At 41.7% G+C, this 18,461-nt stretch overlaps 1 protein-coding gene across 3 annotated transcripts in view; it reads right to left on the minus strand.

The window, feature by feature from the left end:
- The window catches only part of STK24 (serine/threonine kinase 24), a 121,824-nt gene that overhangs the window by 53,548 nt on the left and 49,815 nt on the right, over positions 1 to 18,461 (minus strand). The gene's annotated exons all lie outside the window — the stretch shown is intronic.

Consider the following 18,461-nt stretch of genomic DNA (forward strand, 5'->3'; position numbering starts at 1 on the left):
CTGGCAAGAGCCAAGAGAGGCAAGGAGGGACTGTCAAACTTTCATTTGTCACCTGAAGTTCTCTTTTATTTTTTCTCCAATTTGGGAACAGAAAACCATGCTACCTGGAAATTGGGTGCACGTATAGAACTGACTGGTGTGATCAAACCTGATTCACATTCCAGTTGCCTGACCCTGCACAACACTCATGTGTAGTAGTCCCCCCCAGAGCGACAAGCACAGCAGAGCAGTCACAGTATGACGACGCTTCCTTTCTAGGGCCCAAAGCTCCAGGTCACTTTCCTTTCTCCCTCCTTCAGTTCAGCACCTTTATTAAGAAATTTCCCTGCCAACCAACCCCCCTCCTAGATCTCCCGCACCTTCTCACCCTCTGCCTCAGGGCTTCTCTCAGGCTCTCCAAAGCCTTGGCGCTCCAGTCCTAAATCAGGGCCACATAAACTCCAAGAAACGGATCTTGGAGGCCATGCACCACATCCCACCATGCCCTCACCCTAACCACCCCCTCCTGTCCCAGATGGGTACCGCCGTGTCCTCCGAGCACAACCTTGGGCCCCCACCATCAGAGTACTTCCTCAGGATGACACCTGCCTGGCTATGTCTCTCTTCCCCTCACTATACCAGACAAGCTCCAGGGACAGGGGACCAAGGCAGAGCAGCAGGGTTCAGCAAGCACAGGAGCCGATTACAGCAGCGGGAGGAAGAAAGGCACCCAAACTTAGGCCTTGGGAGCCCAATAACCAGGCCTTAGGATCAAGGGACAGTATGAACTTCAGAGGCAAACACAGAAAATGATTTCAACTGGGTGTAACATACTCTTGGAGAAAAAGGGTGGCACTGGTTATCCCAAGCACTTTCTCCATATCAGTGAAGTCCCATTAACAATGTTTATAAAATAAGCGCCTGTGAGGATTGATTACCTGTGGGGAAAGACGCTCCAGATCCCAGTATAAAGGGCTCACACAGGTCACACTGAACAAACTGAAAATATCTGCCATAAATGTTTTTCAGTATGGTACAGTGACACTTCTTAAATGTGCTCTGGGGACTGCAGGCTAAACCCAACTGCCAAGTAAGGGATTTCAATTTACCAAGACTGTGCTTTTTATTTTTTTTTATTTAAATTCAATTAGCCAACATACAGTACATCATTAGTTTCAAATGCAGTTTTCAATAATTCCTGAGACACATGTACCACCCAGTGCTCATCCCATCACATGGCCTCTTTAATGTCCATCACCGTTACCCCACTCCCCCATCCCCCCTCCAGCGACCCTTAGTTTGTTTCCTATGATTAAGAGTGTCTCATGGTTTATTTCCTTCTCTGATTTGTTCCCATTCAGTTTCCCCTCCTTCCCTTATGGTCCTCTGCACTATTTCTTATACTCCACATATGAGTGAAACCATATGATCATTGTCTTTCTCCGAGGACAGTGCTTTCTGAAACAAGATGGACAAGACTCTGTACACTGTGGTGCAGCCAGCATTGGATTAAGAGATCCAATAATTACTGCTCCAAAAAGAAAGAAGAAAATCAGAGACTAAGAACATGCTGCTTTTGTTGACAGCTACTCCACTGGACTAGTTCTCATTTCTCCAATATAAAAATGGAGACAGAAACTTGATTAAAATCAGAAAATGTAATATCAACCTTGGTACGTTATTAAACCAAGCAGTGAAGCTAGAATTAAATTCATTTAATAACCTTGAGCTCATAACCTCCTGCTATCACATGGAAGTTCACTCTTTGCATTGCTACTGTTCATTAAAGCTGCTGCTTTGTTCACACAGTCCATTAGAGAAAGAGCAAAGGATTGCAGATGGCTTTATGAGTCTCTTAGAAGGTAAACACAATAGTGAGGACCTTAAAAGTATAAGAACACGTAAGAGCCAGGAGATAATCTTACTAATACATTCCACACCGGCCAGCGCCTTACAAGAGCACAGCTCCTGAATGTGCCAGGAGCTTACAAAGGAAATCCTTGTAATAGACCTAAAGGTGACCTTAAGAGGTTAGAATAAAAAACCAAAAGCTTATCACTGAAGTTTCTTCCTTTCTTAAAAATGTGTAAAAGTTGTCATAAAGGAAATGTTCAGTAAGGTCACTTCGCAGGTCAACTGGGAGGACTCTCACTGACCACAGCTAAGAGGCAGCAAATACGCAGCCATTCTGCACAGCACCTCTTATGCTCATCTACAGAGCACAGCCCCGCAAGAACCAGTGTGACTTCTTAACATCTGCAATGGCCAGCAAGTCCTGCCACACTCAAACACGATCTTCTCCTTGTTTCTGTCAAAAAGGGAAATGGGAGGTCTATTGAGAAGGTTAGAAGATCACACTGGGGTTAAAATCAATTGCAATAACCATAGGGAAGCCTTCAGAGTTTTATATTCAAACAGTAAAAGTGAAACTCCGCTCCCAGCAGTTTTTCTCAAGAAGGTAAGTTAAGATTTCTCATTTCAACCCTGCAACTAAAGCTTTTAATTGAAGACAGAAAATAATTAAAACAACAACAGAAATATGCTAAGAAACACACTGATTTATTCTGATATATCTAGCCCTTTAAGAATAAAGCAATATGGCAGGAGGAAGCAGAATCTCTGCCAAGGACAATCACACTTATCTGGGTTTACAATCCACTTTCTAAGGAAAGGTAAATGTCTGCTGCACCATGCATGCCCTCCTAAGGTTAAGACTTGGAGCAATACCTTCTAGAAAGTTCCAAGCTTGGTCTCTGAAATCACACACGCTTGAACCAGAATCTGGCCAGGGTATCCACCACAGCGGTTACCAGCAACTCCATCAACAGTATCTCCCCTAATAGATGCAAGAAGGGACAGACTGTGTGGCTTGTTCCCAAATAGCAACAGTTGTTCACAGTGACTAGAGTTCAGCCCAATATACAGTGAGAGACAGACAAAGTAATAAAGGATTGACCGTGAGTTCAAGACCACCAACTTGGAAATTCCTGTCCTTGACCAGGAGAAAACTGCCACAGTTGTCTCTCACTCCATTCATCTCTAATCCCTGTGCAAGAAGGGCCATGTGTCACCTGAGGAAGAGAAAAAGCCTCAGGTCCTCTGACCACGTGCGTACAAGGTGTGGATGGAGGAGGGCTCGGGATTGATGAGGAAGGTGCCTGTCTGTCTGGGCAGCATTGACAGAACAGCTTACCTCCGTGGAAGTCTGTCGATGCCAGGGTCATGTGCCCACTGTCCATCGGGTTGCCATCCCTTTGAGGAGAGGGAGACACTGATGGGAACCAAAGGATCTTCTAAAGGCAAGTTCTTACTGCAAGCTGGCCCAAAGGTCCCTGCAATCAAAGAAATCATTGTGGTTTTGCATTTGGCATATTTATGCCCCCTTTCTTCTAGGAACAAGTCTGTCTACCTCTGAATGGATCTCAACTTTCAGAAAAGTGTCCAGAAATAAAGCTCCATCAAAGGAACAAGAGAAAAGGCAAGAAGTCTTCATGCTACTGAACACGAGCCAACTCCACATCATCAGGCCTGTTTAAGATCCATGAGCAATAATGACTGCAAAATCCATGTGCCACCCTATACCAGCCTTGGCTAGAAGCAAGAAAAGACTTGCATATAAACAAGAAATGTAGGTGATGATCTTCCATAAGCACTGGTCTATAGTCAACCTTGCCATTGACCTATCTCTACCAATTTCAGTTATAATGACAGGGAAAAGTCCAGCCAAAGCATAAAATCAGAAAACCAATCTCATACTAAGTCAACCAAAATTCACAAAAATTCAGTAAACTAAGCACCTTTTCCAGTGTCTCACAATGCTTGGTCTACTTAACAGGTTATATAAATTGTTTTCAGCAAGTCAATCTGCAATAAGCCAATAGCTGCCCAATGCCAAATCATACTTCCCCACTAATTGCACAGCTAGCAAAGCTATTTGCATATGTTTTACTGTATATCACCTCAAAATTTTCTTTAAAAAATCCTTTCCTTCAAAGAAATGCCTTAAGATATTTGATCCTCACCACTGCAACAATGCAAATAAATAGAAATCAGAATATTCTGTTTACAGTTATCTGTGCATTGAGCATACAAAGAAAGGAAAAAAACAATATACTCATCAAGAGTTTTGAGGGAAAATGTTTCTGTGCTTTAAAATTTTGATTCAAGTATGTGTTTTTTCCTCCAAATACATGTTGTAGATATCCAGTTAAAAGGGACAGAGGAAAAAAAAAAGGAAAAAAAGGGACAGAGAAAAGTCACCTACAAATTAATTTGCTTCTCTAAAGATGAATCATCAGAAAAGGGACAAACAAAAGGACTCTTAAAAAACATACCAATAAAACCTTTTGGTCTGGTAGGTTCTCAAAAGGCAAGCATCTGAACCGCTTGTCCCCTGCCCCCAAAGGACCAGGAACTAACTCCCCCATCACTCAATCCTTCAGAGCCCGAAGGATCTGAGATGTTAGAACAAAAGCAATGCTACACAAAGGACCTGCCCTAGAATGTTCGGGTGAAGAGGAAACAAAGGCAAGTTATCAGGAAGAGCTCGGCTCTCTGGAAAGTGAGTCTGCTAAGACAGTAATCCCCTGCTTATCCATGGTTTTGCTTTTAGCAGTTTCAGTTCCCAGCACTAAACCCACAGTCCGGAAGCAAATGATCTTCCTCCCAATGAATGGTCCAAAAGGTCAATGCCTATGTCATGCACCTCACTTCATCTCATCAAGCAGGCATTTTATATCTCACATCATCACCAAAAGGCTAAGTATAGAAAGATATTTTGAGAGAGAGAGACCACATTCACATAACTGTTATTAATATTATTGTAATTGTTCTGTTTTATTATTGTTCAATAATTATTGAATCATTACACTACAATCATTATTGTTCATCTCTTACTGTGCTTAATTTATAAATTCAACTTTATCACATATGTAGGTTTAAGAGAAAATATAGTACATGTAGGGCTTGGTACAATCTGCAGGCATCCACTGGGGGTCTTAGAACTTATCCCCGGCAAATAAAGACAGGCTGCTATAAGCAACGGGAATGGCCATAGGAGAAGGAATGCAAACGCTGCCAGACTTTTATGGGCAACCACAGAATCATCCACAGGTGAGGAAGAAGCAAGGAGGTACTAAGAAAGAAAGCTACAGGACCACAAAACCAAAATAGGATTTCTGGCAGAGACTGAGTATAAGTAAATGAGCAGGAGAGACAGGGCTGCCCTGCATAGCTCATGTGACGGCTAACTTTGGCAACTGAAGCAGGTCCCCATTATTGCAAAGGAGTCCAATTACTAGCCACATAGGAAAGACTTTTTAGGTATTGGCTAGGCTTCCAGATCTATGTAAAAGTAGGCCATAGCTACCGAAACAAATTCAAATTCATTCACTCATTCATTCAACACACATGAGCTACAGAGATGATGCTCATCTATGCACTGAAAGATGAATAAATCATTTAAGGTGTGAAATTGAATAAAGGAACCCTCATTTACAATGGACTTGGGAGGCCAGAAGGGGAAGGGAGCAGCTCTCACACCCCACCACTCTTTGCAGCCCTTTACAGCCCAAACAGAAAGAAGCCTATACTTTACCACTCCAGCAAGAGGAAACTTCTCCTCCCCCAGCAACACCCCAGCCAAGAAGAGACACTCACAGCTCACTCAATGAGAAGCCACTACACTTCCAATTCCCATTCACTCCAATGGACTTTGTGGTTATAACAGCCCTGCCCAGCTCCCCCTTTCCTCTATAAAAGAGCCTTTCTCGGGGCACCTAGGTGGCTCAGTCGGTTAAGCATCTGCCTTCGGCTCAGGTCATAATCCTGGAATGGAGCCCCACGTCAGGCTCTCTGATCATCGGAGAGTCTGCTTCTCCCTCTCCCTCTGCACGTGTTCGCTCGCTCTTTCATACACATGCTCTAATAAATAAAAAATTAACAAAAATAAAAGAGCCTTCCTCTCTTTTGTTCTCTGAACTTGACTATGGCTTTTGCTATAGCTTGCTAGTCCCTAGTTGCAATTCCACTACTATCCCCAAATAAATCCAATTTACTGGAAAAAAGTAACTGGCTATTTCACTTTTAAAGTCAACACCAACAAGAATTTCTTTTGTTAAACTACCCAAGAAATTAGGTGGCACTAAATAAAAATTCAGCACTAGGACATCTGAAGATGATAACTCTGCCTCAGATTCAAGCAGGTGTTGTGAAAAGATGACCTAGGGCCAGCCACCTGCAGGTCCCGTGTCTGGCTAATTTGATCAAGCTTCCAGTAGAATCTCAACCTTTGCCATCAGCAAAGGGAGTTCTCACGGGTAAGCAAATGCCAGATTTCCCAAAACAGTGAAGGCAGAAAGCTCCCCAAATGGGCATGTTGAGGGCAGGACCTAATAGAACTCCTTTTCAGAGGCTGTTAGTTGATATATTCAACCAACACTTCCCCCTTCTCCCTCCTCTGACTTTATGACTCAGAGGGAAACCCACTCTTCTCCAGCTCAAGAAGTAAATCCTAAGGGTTCCTGGCTGGCTCAGTGCGAGGAGCATGAGACTCTTGACCTCAGGGTTGTGAGTTCAAGCCCCATGCTGGCTGTAGAGATTACTAAAAATAAAAATAAGTAAACTTAAAAAAAAAAAAAGGAAGAAGTAAAACAATTTGGTGGGAGCCAATGAGGTGGCCCCTCCCTCCAGCCAGGGGCTGATTAAGGAGGCATCAGCCTTCGACTCAGATATGATGAATGAAGTATGTCAGGACGTGGCCTGGGGAGGCTTTCTGAGAAAGGTTTCCTGTACCCAACGAACACTCTTCCAGAAAACAGTGGCCCTTTATCTGCCCACAGGCCAAGCTAAGACCCTGAGGACTGCAATATGGAAAAAAAAAAAAAAAAAGAATTTGGACACTGGTGACCACTAGCTGGAGCTACCCTTCTTCTGGAATTTCTGCTGTTAGGAAACACACACCCTTCTTGTTTAAACCTCTGAGTTTGTATTTTCTTCAACACTGAAAACATCCTTAGTGGTAATTACCCTCTGTGTGTTGCTCTCTGGTGATGCTCTTTCTCCTCAAGGTGACCCTACAGATTAACGACTTTCACGCGTGACCTCACGTTGGAATCACCTGGCGAACTTCTAAAACTCCCACCAACAAGGCCAGAGTTGAGAACAAAGAAATCAGAATCTGCAGGTGCAGCCAGGCTTCAGGAGTTTTTAAGCTCTCTAGGTGATGCCATCACATCACAGCCCTGCAGGATCACAGTCCAGGCAGAGAAAAGGGTGGGTGCCTAACTAGGCAACAGTGAGGACCCCGATCCTCAGGACTGAATGGCTCAGCTCCTGCAAAATGGGCTAAAGTACTGATGAGACACCAGACAGAGGGAATCCAAGAAGGAAAAGGGCAAAGAAGTATTAATAGGACAACAGCCAGGTGCAGGGAAGCTAACAGTGGACAAGGAACCAGCAGCCTGTGGCCCTGAACCCAGCTCAACTGTGATACTGGGAGAAAAGGAAATCACTCAGCTCATCCGTACCTTGGTTTTCTAATCCAGAAAATAAAGAGTGTGCCAGGAGCCTGCAAAATCCCTTCCTGCTCTGATAATCCATGTTTCTAATTTCTCTGATTATGCGTAAGAATTGCTTATTACGGGCGCCTCAGTGATGCAGTGGGTTAAGCATCAGACTCTTAACATCGGTTCAGGTCATGATCTCAGGGTTGTGAGATAGGGCCAGAGTCAGACTCCACATGGAGTAAGAAGCCTGCCTGGGGTTCTCCACTCTCACCCCCCACCATATGCATGTGCGTTTTCTCTCTCTTTCATTCTCTGAGAAGAGACTTCTTAATTGGCAAGCTAAGCCAAATCAGAGACTGAAAGGAATTTATTTGGCAGATGAGGACACTGGTCCAAGTTTAGGTGACTACACCTTGCTGGTTCCGTTCAGGGCAGGACTCCAGATCTCTAGGGCTTGGGGTCAGCAAGGCCAGAAAAAAAGAGAAAGGTGATGGGTAAAGGCATTCTTTCTTTTTCTGACTAGGTCTCTTCTCTAGCACCTGCAGGTATTTCCCAATCCCCAAGCCTCCATTCCACACCAAGCTGGAGCCACAGTATCTCACAAACCTACCCTAGCCCAACATGCAGAGGAAGTACCAAAGTGGAATGTAAAACCAACTGATGAAGAATACTTAGTATTACAGTAAATTCAAAAAATATAAAGAACTATGTGGCTCACCAGGGCAGTTCCAAACTACCAAGGATCCATCCTCTCTCTCCTCTTACTGCCACCGAAAATACTCCCAAGTGTGTCTTAGTCCTCAGCAAAGAGAGAAACAACTCCGAGGTGCATACACAGAAACAATGATCACCCAGACCTTCCAGATGCCACCTGAACAATTCCGAAAGAGACCACTCCATCTAGGTACTGCCCCCACAAGCCACGCCTCCTTGCCAGTTTCAAATACAGAACTTTGTACAACCTGGAAACATCTTCCCAAATTCAACACACAAGTAGTGCAGTGTTTTCAGTTCAGTTGCCTTGAGCCAGGTTTTTCCTCTACACCAGGAGCCCACAGAAGGTTTAGGAGCCACGATACAGAGTAACCGCCCACAGAGGTTTGAGTAAATCACTCTGTAATCAATTGAGCAGTTGGCTAAACTTCTCCATCTCGGCACTGTTCCTAAGCCATGGCGAGGAAGGACATACTAGGCTGAGAAGGAAATACTGCTGGGGCCCCTGAGGCAGCCTGCTGTTCCAGGCAAGGTCAGGTTCTATCTTCTCTGTTCCATCAGGGAGCATTATGCAAAACTACAGGCCAAAGTGACAGTGTCTCAGAAGCAGATCCTAAGGGTTCTCAGCTCATGATGCCAACACTCTGGTCTTCTTCGCTACAGCAGCTAGAGAAGATCTTCCTTACTCTGTAAAGCCAATTTTCTTTCTCAGAAGTCAGAAAGAGTACACCTCAGATCTAGTCAACTGCCATCTATTTACACCACGACTGAAAGAGAAAAATCACATAACTGTCTTTAAAACTACCGGCGGGGGGGGGGGGGGCGGGGGGGGGCACAAGTGCTCTGGTTTGTTACTTTGTTTTTAAAAAGCCCTCCAATTAGGAATAGAGGCTGACTTCCTTATTTAAAAAAGAAAAAAATCTACAACCAGAACTCTATCAAATACCACACCTATTACAGAAAAATGTAAGCTGTATTTTCTTTAAGCTCCAGAATAAGACAGGTATAACGTTCCTATCACTATGTAATCAACATAGTACTAGAGGTCACGCCAAAACCTAAGATGTAAGATGCTAATGAGGGTGGAAAGGAAGACAGAAGACTATCATTATTTATAGATGTGAGCATATGTGTAGAAAACTAACAAGAATTTGGCAAGATTGCCAAAAACAATGTGAAAAAAATCATCACAATGCCTTTAACTAAGCAATCCAAAAATGTATCACACAAAATAGCAATAAAAGCAAAAAAATAAAATATATCCACAAGGTCTTTTATGGCAGAAAATTTAACTTTATTAAAGTCCACATAAGACGACCCAAAAGACAAGGCATTTCTGTTTGGCTTGAAATGTTAATTCTCCTCAAAAATAAAATTTTAAATCTCAGTATGATCTTAAACAGAACATGTACAAATTCATTCTAAACCATGTATTGTAGAATAAAGATCTTCAAAGAACCCAAGCAACAAAGCTTTTCTTTGTGAGAGAGGTGAAGAGGGTTAACCGTTCCTTACATTAAGATTTAAGCCAAGCTAATAATCACACACATACAACACGAATGATAGAGGCATCACAAAAAAAAAAAAAAAACCCCAGAAAATCCAGAAATAGGCCTAGAAATACAGAAGACTTTCATGTGCTAGAGTATCATACCTGAGTGGGTAAAGAACAGATCACTTATAAACTAGTAATCTATCCCACTACATGGAGAAAAATAAAATCCCTGTTTCCATTATATACCAGACAGATTAAAGATCTAATAAAAAAGCAAATATATAAGGTTAAGAGAAGAAAAAATTATAATAACCTTAGGGAACTAGTGGATTCCTCAAATAGGATCCCAAAGGCACAAACCAGAAGATGAAAAACTGACATAGTGAACCATATTAGAATTAAAGATTTCTTTCAACAAAGAATACCTCTCAGTTAAAAATGCAATAGAGAGACACCTGGGTGGCTCAGCAGTTGAGCATCTACCTTCTGCTCAGGAAGTTCTGGGATCAAGTCCCACATTGGGCTCCTGCATGGAGCCTGCTTCTCCTCCCTCTGCCTATGTCTCTGCCTCTGTGTCTCTCAGGAATAAATAAATAAAATTTAAAAATTAAAAAAAAATGCAATAGAGTCAGAAAAGATACTTGTGATTTCTAAAATGGACTTTAAAAAGTCAATAACCTAGAGGCACCTGGGTGGCTCAGGTGGTTAAGCGTCTGCCTTTGGCCTAGGTCATGATCCTGGGGTTCTGCATCAGGCTCCCTGCTCAACGGGGAGTCTGCTCTTTCCTCTCCCTCTCCCTTTGCCTGTTGCTCCCCCTGCTTGTGCTATCTCATCCTCTGTCAAATAAATAAATAAAAATATATTTTTAAAAATAATCAATAACCAAACTATACATATCAAACACTAAAAAACAGAAATCTATATGTGGCATATACCTACAATGGACTATTTGTCATGAAAAGTATCAACACATGCTACATAATGAACTTTGAAAAAATTATGCTAAGTCAAAGAAGCCAGTTATAAAAGGTCATATATCATAGGATTCGGTTTCTATGAAGTTCCCAGAACAGGCAAATCTACAGAGGCAGAAGGTAAATCAGTGGTTGCCTAGGGTTGGGAAAGTTGGGAGGAAATGCAGAATGACCGATCATGGGTATAGGTTTCTTTCTGGGTAATAACAATGTTCTAAAGTTCATGATGGTGATGGCTGCACAATCCTGGGAATACACCAGAATCCACTGGAGAGAGTGCATTCTAAATGGATAAACTGTACAGCATGTAAATTCTATCTCCTTAAAGCTGTTTTTAAAAAGAAAAAAGGGAGAGAAAAATCAAACTCGGATTGTAAGGTGGTAAAGCTATTTGGAATGACATGGTGGTATTAACTAAAAGTATCCAGTCCAGAGGGCTGATGAGGATAATAAGCATCATATGAAAAGATACTCAAAATCCTAACTCACTGGAGAAATGCAAATAAAACCACAACGAGATACCATTACACACCTATAAAAATGGCTGACATAAAAAAATGCTGACAATGCCAACGTAAAATGGCACGGCCACTGTGGAAAATCAAACATACACTTAACCATATGACTCAGCAATCCTACTTCCAGTATTTATCCTGGAGAAATGAAAGCTTACGTGCATACAAAAACTGTACGAGAATGTTTATAGCAACATTACTCATAATGGTCAAAATCTGGAAACTACCCAATTGCCCTTCGATAGGTCAATATGGTACATTATGGCAATGGTAAACCTCTCAACAATAAAAAGGCACAAATAACTGATACATACACAAATGTGAGTGAATCCCAAATACACTATGCTAACTGAAAGAAGTAATAAAGGTGTGACTTCATTTAGAGGATACTTTGGAACATGCAAAACCCCATGAGCAACAAAACAGATGAATGGATGCCAGAGGGGTGAGGTGGAGGATGAACTGGGAATTCTTTGCCAAGCTGGGATTGTTCAGTGTCCTCGAGTGCAGTGGTGGTTGTAAGAATCCATACGTGAGGGTGCCTGGGTGGCTCAGTCTGTTAGGCGTCTGCCTTCGGCTCAGGTTATGGTCTTGGGACTGAGCCCCATGTTAGGCTCCCTGCTCAGTGGGAAGTCTGCTCCTCCCTCTCCCTCTGCCCTGGCTTGTGCTCTCTCTCATATAAATAAAAATTTAAAAAAAAAAAATCCATACGCGTGTTAAGATGCACAGAACTATAAGAACTATACATGCAAAAAAGTTAATTTTACTGTGTACAAATTTCGAAAAATAAGTATGTGATAGGGAAAAATAAACTCATACACAGTACACAAAATATTGTATCTACTGAGGACACACATGTCCGAAGACATATCAAAACCTATGCTACAAAAGAAAAAGGCAGTGGGGATGAAGGAGGAAATATAATAAAGCTGATGAAAACAAACCAGGGTCTTACAAAGATCAATGATGGTGGTGCCACAAACCGAAAAACAGGAGGAAAAAAACCCTCCACTCTCCTCACCTGATGTCCATAAATGGAAAAGGTGGAAATGCAAAAAAAAAAAAAAAAAAAAAAAAAGCTTGCTTTAACGTAATGAAATAGGCCATTTTATTGATTAGGCAGTTAGCCCAAAAATCGGAGGCTGGAGTGGAAGATCTTTAAGACTAAGAATGATGTGTGTAAAAATGGCAGTGACCAGGGGATCCCTGGGTGGCTCAGCAGTTTAGTGCCTGCCTTCCACCCAGGGCATGCTCCTGGAGCCCCGGGATTGAGTCCCGCATCAGACTCCCTGCATGGAGCCTGCTTCTCCCTTTGCCTGTGTGTCTGCCTCTCTCTCTCTCTCTAACTCTCTCTCTCTCTCTCTCTCTCTCTCTCTCTCTCTGTGCGTCTCTCATGAATAAATAAAATCTAGGGGGGAAAAAAAAGGCAGTGACCAAAGGAATTAAAAAATAAACACCTTACACAAAAAAGGGGGGGGGAGCAAGGTATCAGTATTTCACTTGCTTTTTCATTTATTAACATTAATTTTTAAATTTGGTTGTCAAGAAAACATACCAAATATTAAGGGGATGAAGGCCTCTAGTTATACAGCACTCGTACAGGTATGAAATAATACCTTGGGGTATCTACTTTGTAGTAAGCCCAAAGTGCCCAAAGAAGAATCACGCTTCCCATAAGACATTCACCCATGAGGGAATGTTCCCTCTCATTTGGTGAATGGCATCCCCAGGGAAACTAGACCAGCACTGCTCTCCAGAGCTTTGCCTAAAAAAGCAGAGTTTATAATGGACCCAAAAGGGTCATAGACAATATTTAGGTCTATGAACATGCTTATTTGGCATATAATGTTCTGAGAAATCCTACAGCCTTTGTCCTATCTCATATTTTCAGTCACCCAGAAAAGCATCTTTTGGATACCACTGTCCCCAGAACACTGTGTGGCATTTCTCAGTCTAGCCTAGCATACACAAAGCCAGACAGTGTAAAATCACTGTCCCGAATTTGGACACATCCTGCTCATGATGCTCACAAAAAGCTCACATTTGGTCTGGCCACAGAAATCACATGAACATAATCATGGTCTATGAGGATTGTCCAATATACCCCTAGAGATATTTCCAAGAGTCTCAATTCCAGCCCTAGAAATACCGTTCCTTCTACCTGTATTCTAGGACAAAAAGATCACAGTGTTCGTTCCAGGGCACAGCATGAGGGATGCTCAGGCTGGGTGAGTCTTTGTCATGGGGGCTGTCCTGTGCTCTGCAGGGCATCCCTGATCTCTACCCACTTCTACATACCAGGAGCACCAACCCCTTTAGTGACAACTAAAAATATCTCCAGATGTGGCCACAGGTAGCTTCAGTGTGGGAGGGTACAATACAGGGCAGCTGGCAGAAGGTACGGAGACACACAATTACCACATGTAGGTGGCTGGGCAGGGCCGCAAGAGCACAGGCTCTTCCCTGTGGCACAGGCCACAGAAAGTCCCATCCTGCATAGGGACTCCTTCCTAAGAGAGGCCTGACTTTTCTCTCTGGCCCTTTAAATCTGCCTTATTGACTCGAATCCAATTAATCTGCAAATCATCGTTCAGGTACTCTACCAACAGTACATTTTCTCTATTAGTGAGAATATGCTGGGACTCTCTGCCTTCAGGCCTAAGAAAGACATGAGCAAGAAGGAACCCTTGTGCTTGTGTAAGTATTCCTGAGGCCCAGGAGAGTTTACATACACATACCATGCATGTACATGAACTGAAATGCTTCCCAAAACTAATAAACCACCTAACAGTCCTAACTATGTCTGAAACCAGGTCAATACAAAAGCAGGAGCTATGGCACAGGCAGTTGAGGAAGAAGTGTGAGTGAAGATAAACTCAGACGTGTCCCAACAGATATGTTTATTATCATGTCACAATACTCACATTTCGTTTCTGAGACAGATCATGAGATGTAATACAATATGGGGAAGCAAGAGACTGTAGTTTTGGTTTTGGGTTTTTTTTTTTTTCTGGAGATAAAGCAGAAAACATGCAGATTATATTGTCCAAACTCAGCTGCTTCTGTAAATCAAGGGAAAGGCTATCACTAGTCATAGCGGGACAAGAAGTATAAGCAAAGTGGGTGAAGGGTAACGCACCCAGCAGCCTAGCCTCATTCACAAAGATGCTAGCCATTTATATGTTTTTCTTTTACTTCTTTTCCTAAGGGCAAAATGGTTTTTCGATTTCATCAGAAACTATCTTCCCTTTGGAAAAAGAAGGAAAAAAGACATCAGAAGTCAAAATAATTTTAAAAACTATTACAAAGTATACATGTATACAACACAGACAACCCTTTTCCCAGACTAATTTGTATTTAAATAGGGCACTTAATTCTCTGAAACTCATTAGGAGACTTCTTTTCTCTATGAGTTTTCTAGTGAATCTGATGAGTAAAACTACCCTGAAAACTTTTAGGAACTGAAGAAAAACTTAGTCTTAAGTTGGGGATCTGAATCCACTATTCACTCCATGGATATGTTTCCTTAGTATCAATACTACAACAAAAACAACTAAGATAAACACAGCTTTTCTGCTTCCTGGATTTTTTTGCTTTGCACTTGATTTGCTTTGGTTAAGCTGGCTTGATATCTGAAAGTACTAATTTATTATAAAAGAAAGTGATAAACCTAATTTTTAGTGTGCTAATAATCTGTTTTTAAGACATGAATTTTGTGAGGCACCTGGGTGGCTCAGTTGGTTAAGCATCTGACTCTTGATTTGGCTCAGGTCAAGATCTCAGGATCATGAGATTGAGTACCATCCCCACCCCATCCCTGGAGGGTCGGGTTCTGTGTTCAGTGGGGGAATCTGCTTGAGGTTCTCTCTCTCTCCTGCTGCCCCTTCCCCACCACCGTGTTCTTTCTAAAAAAAATACATAAATCTTTAAAAAAAGAAACTAATTGAGTCATTTGGCACAGATATCTTGTATTAAAAAAATAATAATTATCATTTGCTAAAGATCTCCTACATGCCAGGCACTTTACGTTCTCAATTTTGATCAACAATCCTGCAAAGTTAAGTTTATGTTTCTACATTTTTTCCCTGAGGAACTTGGCAGCCTAGAGAACACCCAAACGGTTACATACCTACACTAAGATCCAAGACCAAAATCCTGGCTTTGACTCTGTGGATCTCAAAGTGAAGATCCTAATAATCCGCCTATCTCCAGGAAAAGGAAAAAAAAAAAAAAAGAAAACACCTAAGAGATTGGTAGAGCTAAAGAGGATGAGGAGCACTTGTGAACGCTGCACAAAAAGAAAACAGGCTTAGCATGCTACATAACATCATATCTCTGTTATGATCTGACTAGGTCTTTAGTGCCTAACTAAAAAACCAAAAAATTCTCTCTCTCCCCTCCTGCACACCACCCAAACCAGCTCCTGTGCAAGCACGCACATGCAAGCACGCACACACAGAGTTTCATTATGACCTTTTGGATGGTATTTTTGTGACAGGAAATTCCAGCGGTTTATGGTTGGGACTCAGAGGCTTCTGGTTAATTAAACAGTCTCACTGGTTTAATTTCCCAAACATTAAACACCTGAACTACAACAAATGCAGTTTTTTCTCGTACATGGTAACCTTTATAACCCATTCAGGCTTCAGATTCATCAACAGAACCATAAGTTCTCACTGCTGAATTATTCCCTCTCCTCCCTTCAAGTGACCTTGTTTTTGTTTTCAAACGCTGAGGGGAAAACTTGCTACACTGCAGTTCTGGGATCTGATCTCACAGCCACACAGTAAAAAAAACTCCACTCTCCTCATCTTCAGTAACATTCGATATATTCAGACCACTACTTACCTATTGTGCTTAATTCCCTTTTTCTACACTAGCTGTTTGAAACCGACACAAAGGAGACCTTTAAGTGTTAACCTGGTAGGAAGAAACCAGTTTCTGCTTATGTCTTCTTTGCCCAATCTTGGTATGTGATAGCCCTTAACATCAGGCGAAACTGAAGGCTCCTCTCTCCCATCACCCCTTAAAGAACTAAGAATATTACCTCTGAATGCTATGGGGGTAGTTTTCACAAAGGCAACAAAAACCACACAAAGCACAGTAATTTTCAACTTCGTGTCAAAGATCTATTGACCCATTATTTGTCAATTTATTTTATATCTTACCCAAGAGGATTATATAAACTTAAACTTCATGCCTACCAAGATGATAAAAGAGCCTCTGGCTCATCACTTCATGAAACTGTCATACAAGAACCAGCAGACAGAGTCACAGGTCTGGATTCTTGTCCTGATCAACTTTTTTTTTTTCCTTTTTTCTTTCTTTCTTTTTTTTTTTTTTCCTGATCAACTTCTAACAGCTAATATTGTTTAAGAAGAGAAGTTCCTGGTTTTTAAGCAAATTAAACAGAATCAACTTTAGCATGGTTTAAGAAGTCAAATTTTCACAACGGTGATCTTATTTTTGGCATTCTTGAGGCGGTTATAGTCTCTAAAAGACAATCTGCCCAGTAAAACATAGAACGTTCTAGACAAACTTATCAAAACTTCTGGAAAGAGACAGCTCACTGAGCACCCAGCCCATTGCCTGTTCCATGAGGCACATGATGGGACGTTTTCTCAGCCTCTCCAGAGTCAAGTGTGGTGATACGACCCAGGATTGGCCAGGGGAATGTGGGCAGAAATATGGTGTTCTGCATCTAGGCCTGGGGGTGTGGACACTTCTCACAGGCTCTCACGGTGACTTAAAGGCACACGAATACAGCCATGAATAGAAGGTGGAAGGAAGAACAAGACCGAAGGAACTAGGATTCCCCAGTCACTCTCTGGAGGAAAATTTCCCAGAAATCAGGACTACCAGCAAGCAAGAAATAAGCTTGTATCATATGTGAGCTATTATAAATGGGGGGGCGGGGGGGGGATATTCTAGCACCTGACATTATGCTAACCAAATAAATTTACTGGGCAACTCTAGATCAAGGTTAGGTTGACTTGTAATATATGTTCTAGAATTAGTGACTCAGGCAAGAACATGACATACCAGATGGAAATCTCTAAATATGTATAGTCAAGACCATGTTTGGCCACAAGAAAGCAATCTGTTCCAGCATGCAATAAAAATTTTGCTGGAGAATTGGGTTGAAAAGATACTTCTGAACCACTGATCCTTTATTTCCATAGTTAACTATTAGCTGGTATAAAATCACCAAAAATTTGTGAGAATCTTCCACCCTTCTTTGCCAAAGGTACCATAGTTGGTATTAAAATACATCAACATACCATGTGAAAAGCAACTCTGAGTTTACTAGAAAACTACTGTCAAAGTCATTTCACAACGGATGTTAAGTGATATAGCAGACAGAGTTCAAGTCGAGTTTCTTGGGCTGTTTGTTTTCTCCTCAATAGAAATTTAACATCAGGAAGACCTTTGCTTTCCCATATGGAAGTCACACGTGTTCTCTTGGACCAGAAGAATCAATACATACAGTGCTTCCCTTTCTGCCCTGTCAAAACCCAAAATGGATGCACCCCACCACAACATCCATTGTTATCACTGGCGCACTTCCTCCTCCTTGCTTTGACCTCAGTGATTACGTCCTTCACTGCAAGGTAATTTCAGAGATGGGGTATGAATACGTTCAATTAAGGAAGGAAATTAACACTTATTAAGTACCTACTACATACCAGCTATTTTTACATACTTGATACCATTTAATCTTTGCAACAGTGAGATATACACCATAATTTTCCATTTTACAAATGAAGTGGGGAAATTTCTTAAAAAATAAACAAACTTGCTCAAAGCCACATGCCAAGACAAGCAAGAATCAAATCTAAGACATCAGGACTCCAAAATGCATTCTTCCCATTTCAAAATGCTGTGTTGGACCCATGACAGATTGCCATCCTTTGCCATTTGAACCTATGTCCTAGTGCCAAAAAAAGATTGGATTACCACTCAATTTTTATTTCTTTAAATATTCATTTTAAGTGAATCGATGGCTCTCAAAATGTCCATCCTTCCGCTTACATATTATCATATTTCCACAAAATCAAAGCCTGCACTGTCCCTTCTGACGACAGAATAGAGTGCAAGCTACAACAGAAGAATTTAGAGGATAAACCCCGGATAGGGGAAGCCACACCGTCTGTTCTCTAGGCTTACTACTGCCTCTCTCAGGAAGCAATACTTTCTACCTATGAAGTTTTCGTTTCCACAAGAATCATTTTAGAATTTTTGTTCACTGATTTTTAAGATTTCCAAAACACCACCTTGG

The sequence above is a fragment of the Nyctereutes procyonoides genome, unplaced genomic scaffold, assembly GCF_905146905.1.
Source record: "Nyctereutes procyonoides isolate TBG_1078 unplaced genomic scaffold, NYPRO_anot_genome, whole genome shotgun sequence".
Lineage (NCBI taxonomy): Eukaryota > Metazoa > Chordata > Mammalia > Carnivora > Canidae > Nyctereutes > Nyctereutes procyonoides.